The sequence below is a fragment of the Propithecus coquereli genome, unplaced genomic scaffold (genome assembly GCF_000956105.1).
Source record: "Propithecus coquereli isolate 6110/MARCELLA unplaced genomic scaffold, Pcoq_1.0 Scaffold110, whole genome shotgun sequence".
Lineage (NCBI taxonomy): Eukaryota > Metazoa > Chordata > Mammalia > Primates > Indriidae > Propithecus > Propithecus coquereli.
In genome coordinates, this window is record NW_012134970.1 from 3,127,008 (window position 1) to 3,151,042 (window position 24,035).

Consider the following 24,035-nt stretch of genomic DNA (forward strand, 5'->3'; position numbering starts at 1 on the left):
CTATGAGATCCAAACATAATAGTCAATTGATGACATTAACACATTATTAATAAACATTTAGTAATCATTCATATTAATTCCTCCTTTTTTTCTTATTCCCTACATCCAATATGTGAGAATTTTCTATTAATGTTATGCTGAAACACATTCTACATTCATCCACTTCTTTACCCTCTACTTCACCAACCAGGGCCAAACCTCATCATCTCTTACTTGGACTATGACAATAGCCTTCTAACCAGTCTTTTGACATTATTCTTATTTGCCTACAATTTATGCTTCATACAGCAAAGAGAAGTTCTAAAATGCAAACCAGATCATAATACTCCTCTTCATAATGGCTTGTACTGCAATGGCTTTCCGTTACAAATTCCAAACTATAACCTTCTAGGATCTACGGAATGTGGTCAGTGCCTACTGTTTCAGCCTCATCCTGAACCATCCTCCTTCACCTAGGGATTCCAGCCTAGGCAAGGTCTCTCTGTTTCTCCAATTGCATCAAGCTTGCTCTTGTCTAAGGAATTTGTACTAGCTGCTCTCTACCTAGAACCTCCTGTCCCAGATCATTGTATTGTTGAACCCTCTCACCATTCATGTTTCTCATTTATTAGATTGCAGAATCTAATAAAGAACTAAAATAAAATAACCTGGAGGTAGCATTTATCCACATTTTTCTATTGTAGTATATAAGACAGTAGCTCTTAAATTGTGGGCTCAGGACCAGCAGCATTGGCATCACCTGAGGACTTGTTAGAAATGAAAAATCTTAGGCCCTATCCCAGACATACTATTAGAAACTCTGGGTCTAATTCAGGGGCCCACAAATTTGTGTTTTAATAAGCTCTCTAGGTGAGTCTGATGCACACTAAAGTTTGTGAACCACTCTGTAGAATAAATGGTGGGTAACTGTCATTTTATTCAAATTGTCTCATTCAAAGTTCAATGCAAAAATGTAGCAGCTGTGAAGAGACCAGTAACTTCAAGAATTCATTGCACTAGAGTGTGCAACTTACTGCCTGAAGTGCACTATTATTACCACCTACTTTTCTTCAGTTTTGAAGCACAACTTGTTTAATTTTGACCCTCAATAATACCATATCAACTACCAGCTGACACTTCTTGTCAGCATTTCATTCTCTGAGAGTTCCTTCTGGTCATCACTTGTCCTTTCTGCAAGAGCCAAAGCATCAGCGAGCCAACCATAGTGGAAGTAAGAGAACCCAGGGATTATGAGGTGGGAAAATCCTCATTAGGATGCCACAGCACTACCGCTTTCATAGTTGGATGAATGAGGAAGTGACAAGCAGGGGCAAAGGATGAGGAAGGTAATCGGGAAAATCAGAAGATGACTTTAGGAGATAGTAGCTTGAAAAGTTGGGGAAAGGAAGACAGAGTGGCCAAGAGCAGTCTTCAGTGCACTCTTGATGTACTACAGCTTTCTTCGTAGAAAGGGAATAGAACCAGGCAAAGCGGATTCATCAAGGGGGTAGAAGCTGTTTTCAACTACCTAACCTATACCATATATGGAACAAATGACCAAGCAATCAGAATCTCTGTTCTTAGAGACAGAACCACAAAATTCTAGGACAAAAAGGTCTTAAGAATTTACTCTTCCAGTGCTTTTTATATAGTTTGCCATAAACAAACCTGTTAATTCTTTATGAAGCTATCTTTCTGCGTCTGCATAGAACTTTAAAGCACAGAACAAAAGAATCATTTAGACTTAGGGATGACATAGCACAGGATAATCCTTAAAAACACTGTTTTTACCAAAGAGGAGAAATCTGAGGTCCAGATAAGTTCAATGATTCACTCAAGGACAGAAGCTTAAAAAAATGATGAGACCCAGGACTACGATCCTGTTTTCCTTATTCAAATCTCAAGTTTTCTTTTTTTCTACCATGCCATGAAACCAAAAATAGCTCATCTCTCTTTTTCTAAGTTTGTTTCAAAACCTTAAAAAGATAAAAACAAAACATCTTCCTTTTGTAAGTTTTCTCAGCATCTCAATGATGAAAGAAATGAAAAAGTACCTGCTAGTTTCTAAGATAAAAGAAGAAGCTAAGAAGAGACCAGACAAAGTGGAAAATCAATAACTAGTAGACTAAGGGCAAACTTAAGCAGGAAACTCTTCCCCCATATGGAAACAGATTCTCTAGCTTTTTTCTTTTTTTGGTGAAGAGGAATACCTTCGGATTTCCCAAAAGTTATGGCTCTACATGTTTGCTTGCTCATACCTGTGTGTGAGCAAGGTGTGTGTATATGTGTGTGCTGGGATGGTCTTGGGGGTCAGCAAGATTGATAATTAACTTCTAAGAAGGGGGGAAATTGTTGACAGTCAAATCTCTAAGCTGGGGGAAGGGAGGGGATTGGGGTGGGAAAACAGAGCAGAACAGAGATTCACCCAGGCAGACACTGCATTGGCTGTTCAAACTTCTCCATGGAAAATCAAAGAAAATCCTAAAGAAGGGGCCCAGTTGGTGGGGGTAGGTGATATGACAACAGCAACTAGGCTAGATATCTATCAGACAGGGCTGGGAGAAGACTTCAGTTGGTTGGTCGAGGACCCTGATATAAGTGGTGAGCAGGGTTCGATTGAGTTGATACTGTTCTGAGACTAGAATGATTTACATGGGCTGGAGTATGTGGGTGTCCAGTGGTTGTAACTAGCTGGGGGCTTCTTTTGACCTCACTGGGAAAAACTCCTGCCTTCTTCTAGGGAGTATAAGAGAAAAGTGGCAAAAGATGCTGTGAAAGAATATGGAATCCAAATGGACTCAACTATGTTTGTATCTTTTACATGTGGGGTTCCTGCCATGTAGGATGTTTCTAAGAGGTTTTAAACTGCAGATTCCTGGCTACCCAATACTCCTCTTGGCCATTTCTTAAAGAATGTTGGGCAGAAAGGAATCTGCGAACACATCTGCTGGTGGCGCAAATGGGAGTAGGGCAGTATCAGCTTCTAAGGAAGTATTCGGAATTGTGTGCATGCGTGTGTGTGTGTGTGTGTGTGTGTGTGTGTGTGTGTGTGTTGGGGGGGAAGGGGTTGTTTTTGGTTGTCACAATAGTGAATAGGCTGTCAAACACTACTGGCTTCTTAGTGGCTCGAGGTCAGAAACTCTAAAATGCCTGTGATAGACAAGAGAGTTCTGACCGATGAGGAATAATGTGTCCCAGACTCCAGTGACATTCCAGAACACTGAGCACTGCACACTCATTTTATCGAGGAGATCTAGAGTGTTAAGTGCTCGAGTGCAGTGCAGAGCACAGATCAGCTCTTCAAATACAGCATCACTTCTCTGGGAGCTCATTCTGCTGCCCCGCAGTAGCCTCTTCGTATTTGTTATCTTGTCTTCAAGAATCCCAAGTCATTTTTATATCTGCCTAAGAACAGCATGTTTAGGAAAGCACACTGCTGCCACCGTAATCAACATCATTAACAAAAACAAATCTGTACTTCAAAGTAAAACAACTAAACATATAACAACCTGCAGCTTTGCATGATCGGATGATTAGTCTTCCTTTGGTACTGATTATTGTGAGTGGTTGTACTTTAAAAGTGCCAATCTTTAGAAAGGTAAATGCTGTTTATTTCTCAAAACAGTCATAAATTACAGGGAAGGAAACAAAGATTGAGACATTAAGAGTTTTTCAGAAATGAGCCTTTTTGTTAAAAGTAAAATAAAAATAGCAACACGACTTCCTGATTTTCCGAGTCAAGTTATTTCATGTGGTCATCATTTAGACTGGTTTCCCAAGCCCATGTCAATTGAGATGGTGAAGGCAGCTAAAAGAAATGCATCTGTAAAACCACAGCTAGGTTTCACCTTGACAGGCAGGAGCAAAAACAGAAAGAAAAGAGGCCAGCCTACTTTCCAGAGGTTGGGTAGTTATGATTTCAATTAGGCATTATGCACCCGTGGGAGGAAGGCAGTTATCCTCATTCTTGTATACATAGTATTTCTGACTTTGCAAGGTGTAGACCATCTCAGGAAATTTTGTCCCAGAAAGAGTAGAATACTTTTTGATGGTTGTCATTATTTCCAGGCATTCATGGCCCACACATACTATCTCAGCACCATCCTGAATTTAGTAACATGACACATTGGCCCTGTAGGCTGGAAGCTAGACACCTGTCTGGTTTCCTGAGGGCTGTGGCTAACCTCCAGAGTTTATTGTTTCTCATGCTACCTTCTTACTTTTGTGCCCTTGCCACTTACAGAAGCCTCCAATTCCTTGGGCAACTAACAAACCAAATAAGTTTGTAACCTAACCATTCCTTTAAATTCACAGATCTCTAGAGCTAGAAGGTATCTTAGGGGTGGTATAATTCAACATTCTCATTTTTCAAATGAGAAGGTGGTTAAAGAAGTTACTTGTCCTAACCTAATCATCTGTACCACGGGAAGGGCGGTGGGAGGAGGGGGGGGAGGGAGAAGGGGACGAGTATTTGTATACACAAGGAGTGCAATGCGCACTACCCGAAGGATGGACATATTTGAAACACGGACTTCGGTGGGGGGGGAACCAAGGGCAACACACGTAACCTGAACGTATGTACACCCATAATTTGCTGAAATAAAAAAAAAAAAAAAAAGAAGTTACTTGTCCAAGATCTCCCAAAGTTGACAGAGTTGGGCTCAGAATGGAATCTATTGACATTAAGCCTAACTACATTGCCCAATTTAATCAAGCAAGTTGATTAGATTTCTTATGATTTATAGTGCTCAAACTACTGATTGTCAAAGAATTAGGGAAGCATTTAGAAATTGCAAAATTATTTTTCCCAATGAGTTTTTCAAACTTTTCAATTGATTTACTTCAAACTTTGGAGCTTCAAATTTTATGTATAAAAAGGCACCAACAAAATCTACAACTCTCTTCATTGCCTCCCTCACGTCCTTGAAGTTGTATGTGCATGTGTGCACACTTTATGAGATAAGGTGTCTTGCAGCTCTGGCTTTGAACAACAAAGTTGCTGAAACTTAGAAGCTGCAAGAATACCCACTTCCTACTTTACTGGTGACATATTTTTGCAAAGCTATTCTCAGCTTCCCCATGTCAAGCAGATTAAGATTTAGAACAATGACTTTAAGTTCCTTTTCATGGTGCTTATTTTTCACCAGTGAATTTGAATTGTAAAAATTATCTGTCATTGCATTTATCATATGCAACATTTCTTCCAAAATTAATTCCTGGGAACATTGATCCTACTGAGATATTTTGAGAGAAAAAATTGTTTTGTGGTCAAATATGATTTGGAAATTGCTGCAAACTGTACTCTCCCTTTGATATTCACAGTGTACACTAGTGTCTCAAAGACCTTTTAGTAAAAAACTAATTTAACTTTGCTTAACCCAGAATTTCCGCAATATATTTGAATCACTTCTCCCTGGCAACATTTATGAATATTCTGCAGAACTCTTAGTAGCCAGGCCATGTTGGGATAACAACTAACACTACTTATTTAGTGTGTACTGTATGCTTTACAGTATTCCAAGCACTTTAGAGGGAGAATTTTTTTTTAAGGCTCAAATATCATAGTACATACTCAGACTCCACAGTCAAAAGGCCCAGGGTTTAATTTTGGCTGTACTTTTTACTAGTTGCATAACTTTGGGAAAATTACTGAATCTCTGAGCCTCAGTATCATCATTGCACAATAGTGAAAATAAGGATAGGCTATGATGTAACGTGGGGAGAAAAGAAAAAAAGTACCTGTAAAATATTCAAATAAAGTAGAAAAACATGAGCAATGCTTTGGTTTTTTTTTTTTTTTTTCCTAACTGCACCATGCTTCAAAAAACACAGAAGTCCTGCCATTATGTTTCTGATAACAACCGAGGCTAATTTTTAAAATCTTGAAAGAAGTATCACCTGAGAAATGATCATTGGGTGTACTGGGCAGATTTTTTCCCCACATCTTATAACACGCTGCAATAGTTCCCTGATAGGTACCTGATAATCTTCTCATAATCTTAGGAAATCTTTTATTTTAGAAAACATACCTTCTTGTAGAGCACACAGAAATTTTTCTAAGTTTTTCTTCCTTCCTGGCCCTGGCTCTCAGTGGGTTGGGGCACAGAATAGTTTGTATGTAGTTTCCCATGTAAATGCAGGGTACATAATTGTTTGTTCCCACACTAGCTAATAAGAGTCTTTTTTAGCCCATAATAAGAGATAACCTTTATAGAGTGCTCCCTGTGTGCTAGGCACTGTTCTAAGACCTCTGCTTATGGAGATGTTCATTTAATCTCTCAAAAGCCTTACAAGATAGGCAGTGTTACTGTTCCCATTTGTAGGTGAGGGAACGAGCGAATTATGAACCTGCCCAAAGTCTGACAGCTACTGAGGGGCAGAGCTAGATTCAAACGCAGACAGCCTGGCTCCAAAGCTTGCTCACTGGACCAGCGTGCATGGTTCCCCATGTCCAAATCCTAGACAGTAGGATGGGTCTGGATTCCAGGGTAGGAGCAAGAAACATGGGGTAGAGTAGGAAAAAAGAAAAAAGACAAGATCTTCTTTTCCATTTCCAGGAGTCAGGGAACAAGTACATAGGGGTTTACTTCCAACGACTCACCATTTCTCCCACCAGTACCCTGAATTACAGAAAACTTTGCTTGGCTGCACCACTAAGCTCTTACTTCTCTCTACACCTTTTCTCCCCCAGCTCCTCTCCTCAACCTCTATCTTCTTCCCTCACTTGCTTGGTTTACCCCTACTCTATTTTGGAGGCTCAGCTCAGGTATCAGTTCCAGCAGGAAGCCTTACCTCCCTAACCCTCCAGGAATATTCTTCTCCAAGCATCCAGGACCCTGTACTCTCCTTACCTTAGCACTCATCACATGGTGATATTAATGTCCATTTGTCTGTGGCTTCTAGTAGAAAGTAAACTCCAGGAGAGCAGAGATGCACCTGTCTCATCTCTGTTGGTTCCCTAGGGTCTAGCACAGTACCTTGGCACATGGTTGGTGCTTAACAAGTATTTGTTGCCATCCAAACCATTGCTATCCTAATGGTTTGCCATGTCCAAAATAATATTCCTCACCTCTAATTTCCTTCTTCTTAGTGCATAGACAGAAAAATTATATCGGACTCTATAACAGTAGTGGAAGAAATGAGGAGGAGAGTGTTTCTATGGAAGCCTTGTCTCCTATGTCTTGTTCCATTTTCATGTGCCCACCACTCCTCCGATGTCCTTCACCAGCACTTAATTCCTACTCCATTCCTCCCGTCTGTATGTGTTAGGAGGGGAGCCCGTGTAACAACACTGTGGTGAGCATGTGCAGTTGGGTGTTGGCCAAGACCCTCGGGAAAGTCCCTAATGGGAGACTGACCAGGCCCAGGAAGACTATGTGGACCGGAGTCTACCAGCACTATGGTTACACCACCAGTTATCTTGGCTCTTTAGCCACAGAACACATTTGAGCTGAAATCAGAGATGTTATAGCAACACATGCCTCTGCTATCTCCATGAAGTGGTAAATGGTGGCAGGTGTTGCCCACTGAATGCTGGTCTACTTGAGACTGAGAGCAGTAGGGGCAGAAGGCAACATGAGAGGACACCATCTATTTTCTACCCCTCCAGCCTCTACTCTATGTTATAATTTTGTGAGTAATAAACCCCTGTACTAAAGCTGTCTTATAACCAAGCTATAATACTCCAGGTTTTTAATTTTTAGTAATTATTTTGTCAGTGTAAATCTAACAGATTATGTAAGTGATTATTTTTCCATATATTTCTGGAACAGAAGTTTAGGTATTTGCTCACTCAGCCACTCACTTACTCACTCACTCAATGCTTGCTGAGCACACAGTACCAAAGCATGAGGGAAAACTTGGGGATGCTTAGGGCATGGTCCTTGCTGTCACAGAACTCACAGTGCACAAGGATTTAGGAACAGAAATAACTGACACCATATAGAATGGAATATGTATGATATTGTGGGGAATGTTAATTCAGTTTTAGAGATGTAGGAACTGAGGTAGCAGTAGGTCATTATATCAGAGCTGTCCAGTGGAATGTTCTGGGATGACAGAAATGTTTGATATCTGTGCTGTTTCCTACTATAGCCACTAGTCACTGTTTAAAATGTAGTTGGTGCAAGTGAGAACATGAAATTTAAATTAAATCTAATTTAAATTTCAATATCCACTGTGGCAAGTGGATACTATATCGGATAGCACAGAGCTAGATAACAGTCTATCAGACAGGTAGAAATGCAAAAACTCAGATAAGCCTTGGCTGCCAGCGGGTAGGCTGGGGTATCAACAACGTAGAGAGAGAACCAAAGCTCCTGTGAGCTCCAGGCCCTCTCATACTGCCTTCCTGGTGGACGTCTCAAAGGAGTCTCAAAGATTCTTCAGACTGAACGTGTCCAAAATAAAAATCATGGTCCTCCCCTGCATCCTGGTCATTCTCTCAAAACCTGTGACCATCTAATTGTTCAAATTAGAATCTCTTGAGTCATCCTTGATACCTGCTCATTCTCACCCACACAACTGATCCATTTTTTAATCTAAGCATCTCTCAAATCCATCCTCTTTTCCTCTCTCCACACCCACCTCCCTAGTCCAGGCTCTTGCCTGGGTTACTACATCATCTCCTACTTCTTTAATGGCTTTTTAAATAAATTGTGGTAAGAACACTTGGCATGAGATCTACCTTCTTGCCAAATTTGTAAGTGTACAATACCACTATAGGCACAATGTTGTACAGCAGATCTCTAGAACTTACTCATCTTGCATAACTGAAGTCATATACTGGATCCTACTTATTTATGCTGCTACTGGAACAATCCTTCTCAAACATCAAATCTGATCGGGTCACCCTCATATTTAAGCTAAAGCCTCAAGTCCTTAACATGGCTTACAAGGTTTGTCCCCTGCCTACCTCTCTAGTGCCATCTTTTACTGCTTTTTTTCTTTCTCTTCATTGCAACCTCACTTATCTTCTTATCTTCCTCAAATAATGCTGGTGCGAATGGAGCGCAGGTGGCACATACAGATGCCATTAATGTGTGTGTGTGTGTATGTCTGTGGTCAAATATCATATATCCCTGCCATGTGGTTATAACAAAATTTAAGGAAGTTCCCTGAGGTACTGTGCAGGTGCCTCTAAGAAATAAAAATAAATGCTTTTACTTAGGCCTGTGGTCTATCATTGGTTAATATAAAGTTTTAATTAAATAAAAGCTTTCAAAAAGACTCACGTCACGCATATCATTTTAACTGGGTTAGTAAGTGTGACCTATGCAGGTACAATATGAGAAAACTGAGCTTATTTTAGCAGCATCAAATCCCTGGCTAACTAGTTCCTCACAGATCCAATCAGGGCGAAAACAAGGAGCCATAACTTAAGTAAGGTCTTCTAAAGTCAGGGTATTCGGCATGTGTGCGATGTCAAATGTATTTGGCAGAATAAAGTGCCCAGCTGGAAGCAGAGGAGTTAGAGACAGGACTCTCCCTTCTGCCACTGCTTCCCCATAACAGTTGGCACCTCTGCCCCTCTGCCCTACACAGCGTTGTGCTATTGTTTCCTTTTCTGTCTGTTGTTGTTATCCTTAATTTTTTCAGAGGTTTCAGGAAAATTACATTATCCACAAGTTGTTCAGGGCACGATTGTCTTCTTAGGAAAAAGGAAACAAGCTGCAGGCAGGGCTCACTCTAAGCAAAACTAAGTTGACAAAGTTTGCCTTTTAAGGTCCCTATGTCTCCAATTGGTGTCTTGTTTCCCTTTTTAGGTACTCTCTCAAACCCTGGTCCACGAGTGGTTGTATGCAAGGTGTCTTTAGTCACAACTGAAAATAAGCACGATGCATGCATTGCACCTGTTGGGACCTATCCTAAGGGTCCTAGCCTCTTATACAAGGGCTCGGTGGAATTCTTAGCATGATGGGAGAATGGACATTATCCAGCGAGTCTTCTATGCTTCCACACAGGTAAATTGCCAAATGACAGTTCTTATAGCACTGAAGACCAGCCCAGGGTTTACAACGAGATGATCTGGAATGATTCATAAGAACTGTCTCGTTTATAGGACAGTATCCTTTTCCTCAATTCTCTGTCCTTTCATACCTACTCAATCCGAGGCATCCCTAAGAAAAATGAATTTCTAAAACAGCTCAAAATAAACTATTATTGACTTTATAAAAAATAAAAAGGTATTTGCCATTTAAAGAAGGGCTGATTTGGGTTAAAATTTTTCTATTGTCAGTGTGCATAAGAATCTCCTGGACAAGTTATTAAAAATGGAGATACCGGCCGGGCGCGGTGGCTCACGCCTGTAATCCTAGCACTCTGGGAGGCCGAGGCGGGCGGATTCTTTGAGCTCAGGAGTTCAAGACCAGCCTGAGCAAGAGCGAGACCCCGTCTCTACTAAAAATAGAAAGAAATTAATTGGACAACTAAAAATGTATATAGAAAAAATTAGCCGGGCATGGTGGCGCATGCCTGTAGTCCCAGCTACTCGGGACGTGGAGGCAGAAGGATTGCTTGAGCCCAGGAGTGTGAGGTTGCTGTGAGCTAGGATGACGCCACGGCACTCTAGCCAGGGCAACAGAGTGAGACTCTGTCTCGAAAAAAAAAAAAAAAATGGAGATACCTAGGCCTCAAAGCAAGAAGTTCTGATGCAGAAAGGGGACTACAGTGGTGGTAGAATGGGTACAGAAATCCTAGTTTTTAAAAATTGTCAAAGCCCATTCTGGTGCAAATAGTCCACAGGCCACACTGGGAGAAATACTGCCTTGAGGAACAATGGGTAAAATGGAGATTTTATAACAGGTATCAGGTGAGATATTTTGAGGTGATAAAAATTTATGTTACCTAGTGGCAAACCCATTCCTATTTAACAACGTAGAAGAACAGGCAATTTTTGATTTTTAGTAACAACAGTAAATTATCAAAAACTGATTTTCTGGGTTAATTTTGTGACCATATCAGAAAATGTGATTATATTATTCACAAAAACTATTTAAAGCAGAGAGTTGTTAATGTTTGGAGCTGAATTACAATTCAACCAATTAATCAATGGAATCTGAAACATTTTTGCAATACCGCATTTGAATCAGAAGAACAAAAACTTAAAACAATAAACAATACAACTATTTTAACCAAAAAAAGTTTGATGAGTTTTCTTCTACAAAGAGGTGTTATTATCTTAATAAAATCAATAATGTTGTTAACTGTTTACATCATTTAAAATTATTACGGTGTGAAAATTTGAAAAGAAAAGTTAAATAGGTTATTTTGGTGAGTTTGAACTTGAAAATCCTAAACTACTGGGCAACACTCACAGACATCAAAAAGGTTAACTTTCTTGCTTTTTCAAGAAAATTCCCTAAGAATTCTCACATTGGATGATTAGTTCATTTGAAGGAAAGACTAATTTCATATTTGTAGAATATGTTATTAAATATACTACTGCTATTGAAAACTGGGCTTTTAACATTCTTTATTGCATCAAGATGCTGAAGTAACTTCCATCAGTTTGCTGGTGTGACTTAAAAAAAATTTCCTCAGTAAATGTATATATTTCTTAATAATTCACCCTTTGCCCCCCAATTTATCATAATGGTATAATAGAGAGATACATGTTGGATATATGTTTTAGAACTAGCATTTTCTCAAAAACAAGAGATAATACACAACTTGTTTTGACCTAGTTATAACATTTTACAGAAATTATATGTATTTTATTATAAAATGTTAAGTAATTAATCTGTATCCCATCTTTCAACATTAATACATATTCATTCTTTTCCCTAAATGGAAAGTACTCTAAGTAACAACAATTTTGACTCAGCTTTAGTCAACTTTGATTATAGCTTATATGCTGTTAGTATTTATACCTTAAGTTTGGAATCTAAGTCGAGATCCTTTTCTGGAGAACACATAAGTTTTTAAAATCCAAATAATTAGTTATGTGGCCCTTTAAGGCACTCAAACACATTTCTTAAATCTCTTATTTTAGATCTTGTAAGTTCTTGTGGATAGGGAAGAGTACTCATTATTCCAAGTAAACATTGTTTTTCCTATAACATAATTCAAGCAGTGAAAAGCCCAGATAAATAATTAGCTTTTTAAAGCTGACTGTCTTACTTGTTACTATGTGCAAACTCCACATTGGCATATATACAGTCCCCAAACAGGAGGATTATTGCATTTTTCACTATTTTTTTGCATTGTGTAAACCCAAACCTTAGATGATTCTTTTAAGATAACCCATTAAAACTATTTTTCTGACGCTGATGCTTTACAGCAGTTAAGTGTCCTACTAGTGATTTTCCCCTTAAAAGTTCCTAGTCAAGATGGTAGGCTGAGCTACATGCTGTAGCAAGCTCTACTCACCCCAAATCTCTAGAAAGGATAGAAAAGATAATTGATTTTATTTTTTAAAAACACAATCACACTGGAAAACAAGAGAGCAAACTCACAGTGGGCCAGAAACCATAAGGAATCCCTAAAATACAAATTTGAAGAGAGATCAGATCAAAGAGGATTCAAAAGCCCCACGAGAACACGAGAGGGCTATAAAAGCGGGGACCACCCCGAGAGTGCTCCACACTCAGAAATGGAGAATACTGGGAGCAGGAAGAGCCCTGCCAGTGATTATTTGGGAAAATGCAGCAGCGACAGCTCGGCACTTCGACTTCTACACAACAGAAATACAGAGAACAATGATTTAGCCGCTGGGTGGGGGAAGCTGAGCAGAGGCCCGCAAGCTGCCATGTCCGGTAGGGGGCGCAACATGCGGGTCTTAGACCCGCCATCAAAGCGCCCAGTCCCGTGGCAAACTCCGCCGTCTCTCCCTTGCCTCCACTCTGGCTCTTCTGCCCAGCTGGCTGCACAAACAGAAGTAGCAGACGATCTAACAACTGAGTCTCAGCTACAAGCACGCACACAAAATCAAGAATCTCCAAACATTAAAAAGACAACACCAAGAAAGCAGAACTCTTAAGTCTTAGAGCAGAAACCTAAGGAAATAGAGTAATATAGGTGAGATATAAGAAAAGGCTGTATCTATTAATAAAAAAGGATCAAGTTGATGTGACAATGAAAATCTATTATGTTGTGTTTAAACAAAACAAAACTGATGTAACATCTGCAACAATTGGATGACATGTTTACCAGTATTGGTTGATACCTGAGGCAGCTGCTGATGGCTACCATCTATTTTTCATCTATTTTTCAATGGAATCTTTATTTGAGCTTTATTTCCTTTTCTCCTTTAAAAAATATAATTCGATTGCTGCTAATGATTTGAGCCTCTATGATGTACCAGGAACTGTACTAAATACTGTCTCTACATTTCCTTTTAATCCTTACAATAACTGTATGACATAGTATGCTTATTAACCCCATTGGCAGATGAGAAAACCAAACCTTAAAGAGGCCAAGAATCTGCCTTGGGGTCTCACAGTAAGCAGAAAAGCTGGCACTGCAACCCCAGTCTCTCTACCAGTAAAGCATCTGCTCTTAACTCTTACTGATGAAAAATTGTGAAAACTCCTGCATTTTTCAAAAAAAAAAAAAGCACTCTTTTCTTTATAATGTACCTCACATTTCATAGATCACTGAGGGTTCACAGTGCTTTCTGTAAGTTCTCCTATCAACTTCAAAGCACACGTACACTTCCCAGCTTACAAAAATACAGCGACAAATTTGAAAAAATGTTTTTATCAGTGCCACATCCATCCTCGCCTTTTATCATTAGGCTCATAACACAGGGATCTGTCTACAGCATCAAAACTTGAGAGTGCTTTTCTTCAAACTTGCTTATCTTCGTAGATCCAACTAGAAAGCATTATAAAAGAAAGGTACCATTTATTTTAGGACAACTGCCTACCTCTTTTTTTCATTGGCCTAATTTCTTTTAAGCACTATAAGAGCATAGGCCTATTTTGAAGATTAGATACTTAATACACTAAAAAATCACTGAAAAACAAGAGGAATATTGATACCAAATAGTGAGATATCTAGATAGTGGGGTAAGTAGGCCAGTACAGTTGTACTTGGGCACCGATCAGAGTCAGAGCATAAAAACGTGCAGAGCTTTAGCTTCTTGCACCCTTAACCTTCCTGGTCAGTTTGGGTGGGTGAGAAGGCCTATTACCAAGCATGGAGACCTCCCAAAGGAAAAAGTGTGGTCATTTTAGGCAGGACTGTGGGCTCCATTGTCATTGTGGCCTCTATTATCATAACAGCAGTTCTTACAGTGATATATAGTCATTCAGATTTTCCAAGTCCATTTATCTTAGTGCCTCTTTTTGTTTTTGACTTTTTTTTTTTTTTTGCCTTGAGTACCACCAGTAGGGCTAAATTGTTTTTTCAGTTTAATGAATAGTAATTGCATGTGCCATGTCTATGCGGAACAAACCTTAAGGCCACTTCAGGGCAGAAGGGGGAGAAAAATGAAAATGAAAGGGAATAGAGAACAGAAAAAAGGAAGAAGGGAAAGGGAGAGAGAGCAGCAAGAGACCTAGATTACAGGTGTTTTGTGAGTGGCACCCTACACCACTCTTCCAGGCTGATGGCCTGGTGTGTACAGTTTAACCACCAATTGTTAAAATAGTGAAATAGCTGCAGTCCTCCAAAGGCTCTACCCATCCCTCGGGGACCCTTGGACCTTTCTGTGATCCAGCAACTAAAGGGTTAACACCTGCCATAGTAAAGGACTTTCAGAACTCTGGTGTTCAGCCACATCAAGTGGTCAGAGCTATGCCATACAAGATGTTAGATATTTGAATAGCACCTTTGCACTTTCCCTAACTAAGCAAATGTTTAAGACCAACCATAGGGCACTCACTACCTATTTGCTTAAATGGATTACTCACTCATTTGCATGTTTTGATGTAACCAGTAACTTCTAGTATTCCATCTCAGTGTTAAAGCATTTCATTTGGCTTGAGAAAAATACCTATGGCTCAGAAATGCTTCCCCTCCCTGCATTCCCCTTCCCTTTCCTCCCCTACGGTAATAGTTTGCATAGTTCTGCAGTATTTCCTAAAGGGAACTAGGAACAACTTATATTAGAATCACCTGGTGAAGCTTGACAACTATTCTGATTTCTGGGTTCCACCCTAGATCTCTTGAACTAGAAACTTTGGGGACATTCTTATGTAACTTAAAGTGTGAGAACCTTTGAAAAGATTAAGGCTTGATGTGTTCTTGCTCCTTCTGAATATATGACACATACACTGTTGCTCAGAACCTCTAACCATTCTGACCATCTTTCTCCTTAGAGACCTATTAAGTGTTTACAATGATAAGAAAGACACGTAAAAGATGCTGGTTGGCTGGGTGTACCTGTAATATTTTAACTCAGGAAAGAAACTGAAAGCTTTTAAATCCCAGTTCTGATACAAGAATGCCTGTCCCTGGAATTCTTTTTTTCAGGAAGGATCTCTGGTTATTAGGCACTGAAAATGTACAAGAGGATAAAACAACCTATCGCTCCAATTTGGGACAACTCAGTTCCTGTACTTGTGCTGGGATTGGCCAAATTCTTCTGGATATATATATATAGCCTGTTCATCAGCAGTTCATTTCTAGTAATATAATGACTATCAACAGTAATGTAAAAAAACCCCACTTCCTTGCCCTGGCCATCCCTTCCCACTGACTTCTTCTGGGAAGGAGGCCTTTGAATAAGAAGCTTCTGTTACGTGCAAAGGAAGACAACAGCTGAGTTGAAGGGTATGGGCTGGAAATAGCTAAACTATTCCCAATAAGGAAATGGAAAGAATGTTTTTATTTTTATTTATTTATTTGCTATTAAGAAGGATGGGTTAAAGAAATGAGGAAAAGAAAAGAGAGGGGGAAACACAGGGAAAAGGCAGGAGCCTAAATTGCAAAATATCTAGCTATTTTTGAAAAAAGGAGATTGCCAATATTCTGTTTTAAGTTTCTAGTTCAAGGTGCAGTGTAAATCCCTCAGGCTCCTGAAACTTTCAGTGAAGTTTGTCGTGCACATCAACACCTTGATGAGTGGCCTGCAGTGAAAAGGAAGAAAAAGTGCTGAGTCCTTCTTTAGGTTTTTACAGTACAGCTCAGAGTCAGGGAGGCAATCCCCAAACCCACACAAGTTAGAAGCAGCAGGAGCTAGATGCTGGAAATACCCTTGAGAAATCAAGCCACTTGCTCATTCATCGATCTGCAGAGAGCTTTAGATGTTTCTTTAAAACGTGGGATGATGTTTGGAACTAACTTTGCCCTGATTTTAAGGAGCACAGTAACACATCTTTGGTATTTCTTATCTTAGCTTTTCTATTTCAAAATCATGTTGACACTTGTAATTCTCTGTGCTTTCTTAATAGTTCAGAATTCAGCAACCTTGGTGGCCTTCACAATTCCTCTAAGCCCAGTATTTTCTGTGGGCTTTACTGATCCAAAAAGAAAGGAGATTTGTGGTGATGGTAGAAGGAATGGAAGAATTGAGATTTTTTGAAAAAAAAAAATCATAGCTTACAAGATGAGAAAGAAGAAGAAAGTGGGAAAATGGAAGGGGGATGGTTATTTGGGGGTGGTAGTGGAGTGTTACTTGTTAGGTTTAGTGGCACAGGCAGCTCCGCCAAACAGTAGGCACACTAGAGAGTCTTAGTGGGAGTAGAGAAAGCAAGAGTCCACAACTGGTAGGTAGAGATCTAGCAGGACATCTAGAAACCTTATCTGGTTGCACGCCATTCGGCCACCAGAGCAGGATTAATGTTTCCTGTGAGGATTAACTCAAGGCTTCAGAAAAATCAAAGACGGTCCCTTCCTTCAAAGGAGTGAGATTTCCTGCTTGTCTAATGGCTTATATCAGGTCTAGAAAGTTTCTTTAATTTAGAGATACATGGATGAATGAAATGCATTTTGTGGACTGGTTTTAACTGCCTTCTGCAGGAAACTGCTTCTTGAAAAATGGCTGAGGAACAAGTCATGGTTGTATGTGTGTGTGTGGTGTCAGCTTTCGTACCCACACTAGATGAACCGGATGTGAAAGGCTGGAGAGCAGAAGTCCCAGAGAAGCTGCAGTCTAGACCCTCTATAACTGAGAGCACACAAGGCAACCTCACCTTCTCTAAGGTGACAATTTGGAAGAGAAATAAGAAGCCCTGTAGGACCTTAAACACTAAGGGGGACTCTTTTGGGCACTAATCTAGGTTTCTTCCTCTGCCTTATAATAGCTGAATACATTTTATTCCAGAATAAGGTTAACAAATGCTCAAACATACTTTGGATGTCTGAGATATTTATCTGCCTTGCCATTTTTGGGGGGACAGGTTTTTAGTTGCCTGGTTGTACTAATCATGTTGCCACACAAGTTGCTTTTGAAAATCAGATGAGCTATTTTATTCTGAGAAGTATAAGAAAAATTAGAAAAGAGAATGGTATTCTATGTGCCCCTCTTCACCTCAAGAGACCTACTACCACCCCTAGAAAACAAAGGCTCCCTCGCCAAGACCCAGGCTGAGCAAGCCGTTGTGGTGTGCAGTCGTGCAGCTGCAGAGAGATGCGGCTGTTACAATAAACACAAACAGCTGATTCTACAACGTAGGTTCTTACTTTGGGAAAAAAAAAAAAAACCATAAGGTTTTTGGTTAAGGTTTTTTTCTCTAACCAGATGTCTCATCTTCGGTTACTTTTTCCTGATGGTATCTATTGCTATTGAGTGTTTTAGATGTTTTTTTCCACCTTTGACATGCCAGACAGAATGAAGTATAATCTTTTTTCTTTGGGGAAAATTTAAATAGGAGAGAAAAATGTTTCTTATCTATTTACTAGTGGTTAATATAGCAGTTAAATGTCTCCAGTTTTTGGACTTATTTTCTCTTCCTTATTTCTCATATGCTGCAAAAACAAATAATCTAGTGCTCCTGATCTGCAGTCCCCAACCCCTCGGCTGAGGCCTGGTACTGGTCCGTGGCCTGTTAGGAACTGGGCCACGAATCAGGAGGCGAGTGGCAGGCAAGCGAGTGAAGCTTCATCTGCATTTACAGCCGCTCCCCATTACTTGCTCTGCCTCTCCCACTCTGTGGAAAAATTGTCTTCCACGAAATGGGTCCCTGGTGCCAAAAAGGTTGGGGACTGCTGCTCTAAATGGTTCCCTGGGCTTTAGAGCCATGCTATAACTATCATGATTGTGCCTTCTCTAAAAGGATTGGAAATTTCCAGATATTTTTGTAAAAACAGGTAGCTGGACTTCTGCCGCTGAGGCATATTTTTTTTTCTTCCAATAGCTAGTTATTCTTTTATTAGAGAAGTCAATTTCATTTTGTTTTGAAAATAAAAAACATGCACAAAGACATGCTTTTAGCATATGAACCTATCATATCAGAAATAGTTTTAAACAAGGCAAAGAAGAAGCAGCCTTTAATGCCAAATGCACATTCATAATATAATCGTTTAAGAAAAGGTTTTATTTGACTTGGCTTGGAAATTATTTTAGCAGACTGTATGAAGCAAGGCATCTCCTGCTCAATGAGCAGACTGAATCACAATATACTTTTGTCCAATCTTCCTGACTAGTTTTTTTATGTGATATGTATAAGGACAATTTAAAGCAAATCAGGAAGAGCTTTTGTATAATAGGATTTGATTATTAGACTCTTATATATTTGTATTTGATTATTAAACTTTCTTTTCAATCTTCTTCCTTCTGAAGTAATGAAATTGTAATTTCATTTGAATGCTTTTAGTATTCGAGAGATTACATAATTTTGATCAAATTTGGTGTGTACTAAATCATCTCATAATGCATCCCACACATTGAGGGTAAATCAGTCACTGTAAAAATATCTATCTTACAAGTGGTCATATCTTCTTTGATATTGTGCAAAGGCTACTAAAGTTGATATAAGGACAGTTGAATGGACGATATTTTCATATATATGTTAAGCTGCTTAAAAATATCAATTTTAGCCTCTTGATCACAGGAAGAGTTCTTACAACAGGGCAAATCATAGCATGTTTTACAGAAATTTCTGTTCCCATAACTAAGAAAAGCGACCATCCCTCTTATAAGCATGGTGACTAAGGAAACTCTTCCCTGCAAACTAAATGATAAGTATGGACTACTATTGAGTTAAAATTAATATTAAAAGAATAAATAGCTGGTGCCTGAGCAGAAAGAATTTTGAAGGTTAAATTGAGTGCCATGGCGGACACTCAATGTATGTTAGTTTCTTTTCTGCCACTTTGCTGCCTGCCTCTTGAGGGGGTGAATTGATGGCCCTTTTGGAAATGTTGTTGATCCCTAGACTATAATTAAAGTATTTAGTTGGTATTAAATAATGGGGGCAGGGGAGTTGCAGGATGTCCCTCCTCCAATTCCCAAATAAAAATAATAAAAGCAAAACAAGGCAGGGTAAACATTGTCCAAAACCCACTAGCAGCCACCTCACAAGAAAGGAAAATAACCTCACGCATAAACTTCATGAAGAAACAGAAGGTTCTGGTGACTCAAGAGGCAAGCTAAGCTTCCCATCTATTTCCCGGGCCCAGAATCAATCCTTGGGGGAAGACAGTGATGGTAGAAAAACCTGTGAATTCTCTCTAATGCAATCCAGGTTAGAGAAGTGGGCTGAGACGTGAGGGAGCAGCCTGGGAGGGTCAAGGAGAATCCTCCAATCCCTGCGTACCACACCAGGATTCGACCAGGGCAGAAGGCAGGTGAGCTGCCGGGGCTGGTCCTGCCTTGGTGCAGGGCACTGAATGAGATCTCAGACAATGGAATAGAATCCAGATCCCCAATAAGGAATGCTCTGGAGGCCAGCACAGCTGTCATTCACTCCACAGAAAAGTGGGTTCAAAGCCACACTCAGAACTCTATTTGCAGTTCTGAGGGGAACACAAATTTATCACACTGGATTAGAACTTGCAGATGCGCTTGTCATCCATCAGCCAGAGCAAAAGAAATGGTGTGATCCCTGTGCATAGAGAACAGAAAATTCCCGAGAGCCTGAAAGAAATATTGATGATAGAATAATTGATACAGACATATCCTGGCTAAGTTTCTAAACCTAAAGGACAAAGATCTCTTTGAGAATCCAGACAGAAAGGCAAATCATTTTCAAAGAGGGAAACTCGGGTTGGCCTCAGACTTCTCCACAGTAAAATTAAATGCCAGAATTTTGAAACAAAGACCATGTGGAGTGCTTATAAAAATGAGAAATTGTATTTACGAAGCCCAGGGGATGCTGCTGGGATATGAAACAGCAGGGAACAGTTTATTCAAGAGAACCAGGTTTAGACTGAGGAGCTGGTTTATCTTAGAAGAGCAGAAGACAGAAGTTTAGATCTCAAAGAGGAAAGACTACGAGTAGAGGGAGCTCATAAGGTTTGACCAGGGCCTGTGTGGTTAAGGGAGGAGAATCTTTCTGAGGCATTTCTATTATGGGATTAAGCCTAGGTTAGCTGCTCGATTAACAGCAAGTGGTTCCTCAGGAGTTTCAACCTGAACTTGAAGGAAGCCCTGGAGGTCTTCTGGAAAACTGCTTTCCCAGGGATCAAGGAGGGCGAGTGAAATGGATCTGGCTCGAGTTGGAGTAAAGCCAAGGGTGGATGCCAGCCACGAAGCACGCCATGCCCTTGAGAACGAGAGTAGGGGACGTGTTGAGGGCCTCGCTGCCACTCAAAACTGGGCCACGCTGTTGAGTGACTCCCAGTTCCAGTCTGTGCACGAGACAGCTTTGCCTCCAGCGTTTCAGTGTCCTGAAACAGTCCGGTCTGTGAGCTGTTTCAGAAAAGGCGTCTTGGGATCTGCTCTTTACCTACCTAGTCCTTAGACTCCAAGTGCACAGTGGCACATGAGTGCTTAGAGAACTCTGCTGTAAAGAAAAGCACTCACCCCCCGCATTTCCAAAATGTGTTTGAACATAGAATCTCCTTTTTCTGTAATGGCTAGGAGCAACAATTTGGAAAACACTGGTACACAGTGATATCAAATAGTTTTCAATAGATAAATATCTAATAAGGTCCTTTTAAGAGAGCACATGTAAAAGGAGAATGAGGGAAAGAGAAAGGCGATGGCTTCAAGGTCTGTGAAGGAGAATCTTACCCACTCCTGGAAACAAGTTACTTGCTGGTGAAAATAGCCCGAGCACCTTCTCGTTTCAAGGTGCTGTGGATTAGTTCAAGTGATGCATATACAGGTGAGGAGGGGGCACGTCACCATCAGCCTTTTGTTAATGTCCTCTGGGATGCTGGCTTACCCCTGTTGCTGTCAAGGTGCGTTGTGATCGTTCTTGTAGCTAACATATGGACAAATCAGTCTTGGTTTCTCTCCAGCATTAAGGACAAGACTAGAAAAAGAGTTAAATCGAGTATTTTCCTGCAGATTTTTACTAACTTTAACACACAAGCTACCAGTCAGGCCAGAGGTTCTTAAGCACCCAGACTTTGCTGCTGGTGTGGCATGGCGTTGATGCAGGGCAGGAAGTCCCTCATGACTGGCCCCAGAACCAAAAGGAACCAAAGAAAAGGTTACTTCAGAGAACATTTTGGCATTTTGGATTTTCTTTTTAAAGTTTAGCCTTTTGTAACTCTAAATGGTTCTTAGCAAAAAAAGTTGTTAGTTCCACATTCAGGACAGCAACATGTTATAGTCAAGCTTACAGTTTACACGTAAGTGAGTTACATAGATCTGCAAGATAGATTCTCCGTATAAAATTCATTTTGCGCCAAAGATTCACTCAGTAGAGTGCAAGTCTATCTTGAGTGCAGGAGTTATCTAATTTGTTCAAGTAACTGCTAAACTATACAGAGAGTATTAAAATCTAATATCGAAAAATCAGGAAGCAACTAAATTCTGATTAAATAGACTTTTGTGAAAGGACAAACCTGAGAAAGTAACAAGAATTTATATTACTTCTGTGTTCCAAATGATGAGAGAACAGCAGACTGGTGTCTGTCTTCATGAAGCTTAGAGTGGTATTTACCAAAAAAAAAAAAAATAAATGTCACCCAAAGGCCAGAGAAAGTGAGAGGAATGAGGATTCTTTGGGTGTCATTTATGCTTGATTTATTATCTTGTGATGCCCTATATTTCAAGAGAGGCAGCCCAGCATGGGGTGGTGGCAGTGGGAACACAATCTTTGGAATCAGAGAGACATGAGATCAGCTGTGGCCCTGTTTAGTCACGTTATAACTTTGGGCAAGTTACCCAATCTCTCTGAGCTCTAGTTTCCTCGTAGAATTCCTATTTCACAGCTTGGGAGGAATAAACAAGGTAATATATATCTGCTATAAAACAAGTCCTCAATAAATGATAAATATTTTTATGACTAATATGTTAGACAAAGATGGTAAGAGATGGAGGGCACATCTGGGGAAGAGGTTTAAAGAATTGGATGTGAACCTGGAAAGAAAGGAGCAAGGTATAAGGCCAAGAAGTAGTATTTGAGTTTTAAAAACCTATGGGTTATTAGATGAAGCTTTAGTAATTAATTATACGAACACTAGTATAATTACTTCTAACAGCAAAAAAAAAAATAGTCTTTTTTAGAGCAAATATCTATATTCACTAGCAAAGCATTTCCTTTTAGTCAGTATCTATTAAATCTTACATTTAGTAATAGAAGCCCATTTTTTCTAAAGCATATAATCTCCTTTCTTTCCCATCTTATTACAAGCAAATGGATACATTTTCTAATTATACCAAGCAGCAAATAATTTATCCTGAAGCCCTGCTATTTGATAATTCTTGCCTAGACAGGTACGGTTTGGGGCTATGACAGTTAATTTTTATATGAGGTACAGAAGAAATAAGGAAGAGCAACAGGTGACCTTTTAGAAGGTCTCGCAAAAATAACAGTTCTGAATTATGAACAAACATTGAAACAAGGTGACGGATAAGGAGGAGACATCATGTGTAATGAGGCTGAAACTTCCTACAAGACAGATGTTCATGGGGTCATTCAAACTTGCTTTCTACATCATAGAGTTCATGGAGGACTTGATCACTGATCTGTTTATCAACAAGGAGAATACTGATCTCAGGAAGATGACATATCGCAAGATGCTTCTCCAATGCAAAAATGAAAAACAACCTTTAGGCCTAGAATTGCTTTAATTAGACCATACTTTTGTAAGAAGAAAAATATGACTAACAGTGATGCGGTCATTTGTAGGCATCCTTTCCCCTCCCCCCCACAGTAAACAACAGTTGCACATCATTTGCTTAAAATATTAATCATCTGACACATGCGTGAGCTTCTCTCATCATTATGCAGGGTTATAAATTTTACTAGGTCATTCAGTATCAAACCATCCCACATGCTAGAGTATGGCAGTGACATCTCTGGTAGAAAATTAAACTATTTACCCAGAAGGAGAATAATGTACCCCTTTGTCTGGCTTATTTCCTAGCTATATACTATATTATGAATCAGAAAAGTTCAAAAAATTTGATACTGAGAAATAGAAAACAGCTAAAATATGAAACACAAAGTATGAGTTCATAAGAGTCTTGTTCTTATTTGAAAATTGGGCTTAGGAAACATGATGAATTGTGTGGATATTTGAAATCGCTTAAGGGTTTCTCATCTCTGCACTGTTGACATTTTAGCCTGGATAACTCTTTTTAGTGGGGGACCGTCCTGTGCATTGCAGGATGTTTAACAGCAATCCTGGCCTTTGCTCACTAGCTGCCAGTAGCACCCTCCAGTTGTGCCAATCAAAAATACCTCCCAAATGTCCTCTGGGAGTCACAACTGCTTCTTTCTGAGAACTACTGACTTAGAGGTGTGCTCACTTTTCTGCTCAACTCCTTTGTGGTAGCAGGGGTAACATACCTCAATCTCATTCAACAGAAATGAAACTCAACTAAAGAAGTAAATGCCATGGTTATCATTGAGCAAAACCACTTATCAATCAAATGGATACATTCCCTTTCTGTCCCCCGCCCCACAAAAAACCCAGCCACCAAGGCATTTCTCACAGAATGCTTACACAGAACCAAGACTTCCTACTTTCTCAGATCTCCCACACAAAACAAAAAAAAAACAGCCAAAGAAATTTCATCATGTACACATGAGTACTAGTTATGGAATCAT

The 24,035-nt window shown here is 39.8% G+C and overlaps 1 protein-coding gene across 1 annotated transcript in view; it reads right to left on the minus strand.

The window, feature by feature from the left end:
• The window catches only part of FYB (FYN binding protein), a 155,541-nt gene that overhangs the window by 63,301 nt on the left and 68,205 nt on the right, over nt 1-24,035 (minus strand). The gene's annotated exons all lie outside the window — the stretch shown is intronic.